This window comes from Sinocyclocheilus grahami, unplaced genomic scaffold (genome assembly GCF_001515645.1).
Source record: "Sinocyclocheilus grahami isolate Dianchi unplaced genomic scaffold, SAMN03320097.WGS_v1.1 scaffold445.1, whole genome shotgun sequence".
NCBI lineage: Eukaryota > Metazoa > Chordata > Actinopteri > Cypriniformes > Cyprinidae > Sinocyclocheilus > Sinocyclocheilus grahami.
Genome location: NW_015505624.1, coordinates 503,813 through 510,108, shown reverse-complemented (window position 1 = coordinate 510,108; position 6,296 = coordinate 503,813). Strand labels below are relative to the sequence as shown.

Sequence of the window (6,296 nt, the reverse complement as noted above, 5' to 3'; positions counted from 1 at the left end):
TACGACTTTATTCTCGTTTTCATAGTTCATTTGAGGCAGTTTTTGGCGTTATTTTAATGGTAAATGTCAAGAGTGCATTATTGTAATATGAGAGGGTGCCAGCACGAATCTCTCGGCTTGCAGTAGGCTTGCTCTCCCATATAATGATCATGGCTCCTGCGCTCTCTCAGATATTATGTGTGCGCCCTCAAACTTTTTCCTGTGTATGCGAAAATAAGTGCTTATTGTAAATTGTAGGTATTTATTAAATCATTTTATTTAGTGAAACACAACCCTCATAGAAAGAATGTGTGTATTATTTGGTTACTAAATGTATTTGCAGTCTGTGCATTTTACATTTCGCAAGATACATTTTGTGTAGTAAATTTATCGAACGCACCATCCAACGGAGTATACTCTAGAGAAGAAAAAATGAATTAATAAAAAACTAACACCCAGTATAATTAATTACTGAGTAATGAGAATAACGGGTAGTTAGTGTTTGTGAATTTGCACTCACCTGAAGATCAAACATTTAGAATGTCATGCAACATCTGTGAAATCTTGCTGGTGTGTGCCACTTTCTCTGATATGGTGAAACTCAGCACAAACCTAGAAAACCACAAACACGCACAAGTAAGTGTATAACCAACAATGGATGTAGAAAAGAGAAAGCCGAGTCTGTGTCCTGTCATGTGAGGACCCATCACAGAACTTGCTCTTCAACTGAATAGAAGTTACCTTAAGTGTTGAGGCTCACTCTTTTGTATTCAGCATCCAGCTCAGCCTGCAATTAAAGGAAGTTTGTAAAGGTTTACTACAAGTTTGTAGATTGCTTTTTGTAAAATTAATATATTGCAAAATTCATGTCTGTGTATTAGCTTTAACCTAATTTTGGATTAATACTCTTAGCAGCTAGTTGTTTAAAAACAGACCAAATAAAAATCACATTTACCAGGGCATTTCCCAAAAAAGCATTGTATGGCTAAGATGATCGTAGAAACATTTGCCACCAAATGGTCTCAACAATCGACTTAGCTCACGATGCTTTTGAGAAACGCAGCCCTAAACATTGCAGTTAATAGCAGCGACATTCAAAGCGTACGTTAGGACTGCGTTTACTGAAAAAATGCCACTTAACATTAACATTTGTGCCCTTCTTTGACGTTAACATAATACTATAAGCAGTGACGCTAAAATAGCATTCAAAATACGCATTCAAAAGCACTAGGGAAATGCCGTGCTTTACAGCGCTGTGTAAAAACAGCGTTTCCCAAAAATGAAAACATTCCTTTGCCATGATATTCTTACAACACTCAAAAAGCAAATAAGAAATTTTCACAGTTGTTTTGATTTACTTACAAATTGTTCCATTAAGTTTGCTCGGTCGCTTGCGAGTCTCCGCCATGTTGAATGGATTCTTCTGAACGTCGGTTAGAGCAACGAGGTGACGTCACTTTATGTCACTCGGTAAACTTAAAAATAACAATTTAAATAGAAGAGTTTACTCAAAACTGTTGAGCCACACAAAAATAAAACTAAATTCCTTGTTTAGAAAATGTAATTGTTATAAGTTGCATCAACGATTTAACAGACTTTAATTGCAGTGTTCTTAATCTTTAAAAAAGTTAGTAGTACTGTTCTGGTTTACAGTGTATGATAACTTATCCCAGTTATTATTTAGTCGTGGAAACAGCGGTGAAAATGAGTTGAGCACCCACCGGCAGAAACATAAATTGCCGCCTATGAGTGATGCTGTCTACATTGGATGTGCCGTGGTGCACCACAGCAAATCCCCGACAGTAAACTGTTGCTTCATCCTATTTATGATGTACTGACACAAAGTTCAAATGAATTGCAATGATTGCAATAACTGTCATGAGGTGTACCACCTCGGGGGGAGGATGATCTTGATGCCGGCTCAACAACTTGTGATGTCTGTCGGCTACTGGCGATGGACGATGGTATCATCTATCAGCCCAACCCTAATGTACTCAAAATTATGAATTTGACCAACAATTTGACTAGGCTATAAGATGCAACAAAACCATTCACAATCCATCCCATACTACACTAATAAGTTCACAATTTGAACATTCTTGTTTCCTTTAAATATATATATATTATATATTTAAAGGAATTATTAGCCATTGTCACTTTCATTATGGTTGTTAAAGTCTTATGCAATTATGAACAAAGTCAACCATTTCAGTGTTATGCAAAACACCCCGCTGCACGTCATGTATCACTGTCACGCATGGTTAGGACAAAAACTCTGATTAAGTGTCTTGTTAGGACACGTGCGAGACACGTGTTGGTTGATACTGGCCTGGCTTTGTTTTAAACTATTTTCTTTGACTGCAAAAAATTAATTACGTAACTGGTAGTATTGTCTAACATGTAAGTTAATGAATATGACTTCTTGTTTATTGAACTCTTGGATAAAATAAATATCTCATTACAAATCATTCTGTTGATCTGAATATCAGCACTCTTGTTCATATGATTTTAGTTAAATAATTGCCACTTTTTGTTTCTTTCCCGAACAGCTGCTCAAACAGAAATGAGCTTCTAGCAAGTGAAGTTTAGATGCCAAACACCTCTTTCACATTTCCCATTACTCCTTCATTTTAGTTAATCTACTCTGATCAAACCTAATTTGATCGAGTCAATTGGGTGGGGATTTCTTGTCCACATCAGATAATCACTTTTCTTGATTTAGTCCTATGGGTCAGTGTGCTGTGTTCACAGCATAAATCATTTGGTTCGACTTGGTAGGACAAGACGCAAATAGCAATAGTATGTTTTAATACTTGCCACCTGGGCCAACAGGGACAACATGCCAAGAAAACAGGGTCACAACAGAAAGGCTATTGGATGCTCTGCAGAAAGCTAAGTGAAAGTTACGCTGTTCTTACGAAATGCAACAAGGCCTTAAGATTTCATTTTGAAGTTAATGCAGCAAGGTCAAAGTGTGCATATCGTTCCATCTTTGATGTATGACCTCTCTCTTCCCAGCATCCCTTTATCTTGTCCTTCGAACAGCCCTCACTCTGTTTGGGTTGCACTTTCCATATGTAAAAGATGTGCCAGAGAAGGAGTGTGTAATTGCTGGTCGCCAGAGAGTTGGGTTTCTGCCATGCTCATCTTCATCAGGCTGCCTGGATTACTGTCGCATTATTTCCAAATTTCCCCCTTGTAAGGACGGCACATGTCGACCTTAATCAGGCTGCTCTTAGATCTGGCACTGTCGTGGTGTTTTACATCATATTCTCCCCTGTAATAAAGTTGGGGATGTAAATCAATCAGGCGAACCCTTTTTGCACTCTTTTCTTCACCGGCACGCTGAGGCACGTTGCATGCTTGGTCACTCTCCTGTCTCGAACAGAGGTTACGGTACCTCTTCCAGCACTAATGAGGCTGGGGGTTTAGAACATGCGACTGCTGGGAAGGTCTGAGCCCAGACCTGTGGTGTAATGATCAGGGTACGGGATCATGGTCATGGGACATGTTCGCTCTGCCTCTGTCACCATATGGCTCCTCTCAGTCAGGGTACAGCTAGGGCATGTTTGTCAGGGCCCACAGCGGCCCACCAACATGACAGGCATTCCCTGCAGGAAGCTGCCCCCGAACATCAACGAGAGAGGCCGAGGGTCGTCTGACCTCGCAGCTGTGAGCTGTCCGTCCCATCTCGCTTACATCGGCAAAGTGTGTCTATGTACACCCAGATGTTCGAATACAGATGCACCGCTCAGGTGCTGAGGTCATGCTTACACAACACCTGCTTTTTTGTTATGGAAGCAGCGCCTTTGAGAGCCACTGGTGGGAATAATGCCAGTAATGATTGCACAGAGGAAAATAGAAATAATTGCATCACATACCTGTTTCGAATTTGGAAATGCATCAAAAAGTTATGTGCCTCATCTAACTGAATAGTTCTTTTAGAGAAAATGTGGTCAAAGTGGCTTACCTAGTGGCTATGAAATTGTGTTAATTTTGAGAAAGGCGGGGCATAGAGGAGAAGCAATAATGTACAGTATGTGGAAAATAATGTGTTTTTTGAACTTTAAACCGCATAAACACATTTCATTACACCAAATACACCAAATAATGTTCTTTTTAGCAGCATCATATGACCCCTTTAATGAAAACTATGAGGAAAAATGTTTGTTGATGAGCTTTTTTCTCAAGACAAGACAATATTTTTCAATAAACAATAACTGTGACTAAAGGCCTTTCCACACTGTGATGCGAAAAAGCGAGGCAAATCGCCGATGAACGGTGGTTTCACACCAAACACGAAATGATTGTTCGCCTTCTGCTAATTCATGCCTACACGCTAGGTGGCGCCGACCAACAATGCATTTTTCCTCAGATATGCATCTCGTAAATGGATTTAACATAATCCGCTGCTCAATATACAGCATTAAATTAAGATAAACAAGGTTCTACACCAGAAACAAACTATAATGCATATGACTATATAATGCATATAACTATATAACTATAACTATAATAATATATAATGCTTACAAGAATAGGCTACATCCTAAAATATAATTAGAAGTACAATTAGCATCAAGCTACTCTTGAAAATATATGTAATTATTAATGTTTGCTTACCCACTTTAAACCATCATCGAGTGCTTGTAATAACTTCCAATTGTGATCTATAGTTGATTTTGATTAATATGCAGACACATGCATACGCAGACCATGAGCTGCATACAAAACACATACAGAAAATATATCTTCATAATCATATGTCTATTTGCTTTCATATTTCATGTGTAGAAAAAGAGTGAACGCGCTCTGACTCATAACGCTCGTGCATGTGGAAGAAAACGGACGGTGCTCTACAAATCACATAATTCAGTGAACAATTAATCAAAATGTTATTGTGTTTAAAGAACATGTGAGAATAAATCTGTTCTCAAATACCAACGATAACAAGAACTCAGCATCCACTCTCTTCTCTTATCCGGGATACTCTTCTTCTGTGTGTGTCTACACTGGTTTTTGAAACCGCGCCACCACACTTGCCTTTTTGTGCAACAGCACCTGCTCCGGTCACGTGATCCTAGCTCAAATCTTATTAGACGGCCCATGTTTTCGCTTTGCGAAACTGAAAAGATTCGTTGGACTGGTTCGAAAAAAACACATTCACATTTTCGGTATGCGAATGTTCGCGGTCTATGTGGAAGCATCCATAGAAATCTGTTGTTTTATTCCAACGCATCATCGCATCCGATATTCGTTTCGCTTTTTTGCACTCAATGTGGAAAGGCCTTAAATCGTTGACGATAAAAGACGAGACAAAAATTTATTTAAAAAAATAAAACGTTTACCAAAATCCCTTTATTTTCATCAAAAAAGCGGGCAAAATATTATTGCCGACTGCTGTACACGCCCCTAATATGCAAGCTTTCATGTATGCCGTTGCCAGATATCAGGAGTTAAAATCCCTAAATCAGAGCTTCTCTGTTAAAGAGATACATTTGCTTAATTTTTGCAATCTGGCAACCATGCGCATTCATTCACTCATCATTGCAGAAGCGCCAATGATGATCTGAAACACCAACAAACAAGTAAGATGGAGTTTAGCGATCTCCATGTGAGATGTTTGGCTTAAATGAATATGTCGTTCAGCCAGTCTGTGTTCTGCCATAAGATCTCAACTATATTGTTTGCGATTGTGGTTGCTGAATAAATACATTTACTCAACCGCTGTTTTTTTAATAGAGAAACATTATTGTGATTTGGAGTTATTGTACTAATTACTATTAGGAATTTCACTGTTATAATATTATTTTTTGTTTGTTTTACCAGTTGTCATAATGTAGACAGAGAGAGTGCGTAAGTCTTTGATATTAATTTATATAATAAATAGCCTATAATACATCTGTACATTTGGTGAGGTAAAATAAACTATATGTATGAGTCGATATTGTGTTGATTTGTGCTTATTGGTGAAAGTGCAATACCTAAAATGCAAAAATTTATTTCTCAAATGACAACAATCATTACAATTGTAATTTTTGAGTAAAAATCATTTTTATCAGTTTAATCATTATACAGCATGATGAAAAATGTGACTTAAGTTTTCATTGACTAAAAGGCAGGCATTTAGTCAACTATAACTTGACTAAACAAAAGCAGGACATGGTTGACTAAATATGATAATAACTAAAAAGTACATTTGAGACAGGACTAAGACTAATTTAAAAGACTAAAGTCTGAAATTCTCGTCCAAAATTGTTGAACGTTAAAAAAATAAATACAAATTGTGTCAGTTATGTTTACGCTGCCTCTTAAAC

At 37.7% G+C, this 6,296-nt stretch overlaps 1 protein-coding gene and 1 long non-coding RNA gene across 2 annotated transcripts in view; one reads left to right on the top strand and one right to left on the bottom strand.

The window, feature by feature from the left end:
* The window catches only part of tbc1d22a (TBC1 domain family, member 22a), a 149,313-nt gene that overhangs the window by 100,569 nt on the left and 42,448 nt on the right, over nucleotides 1-6,296 (top strand). The gene's annotated exons all lie outside the window — the stretch shown is intronic.
* On the bottom strand, nucleotides 477-1,403 carry LOC107552290 (uncharacterized). The gene is made up of 3 exons (XR_001604848.1): nucleotides 1,342-1,403; nucleotides 721-766; nucleotides 477-591 (listed from the first exon to the last, which is right to left on the bottom strand). It is a non-coding gene; the product is annotated as an uncharacterized lncRNA (long non-coding RNA).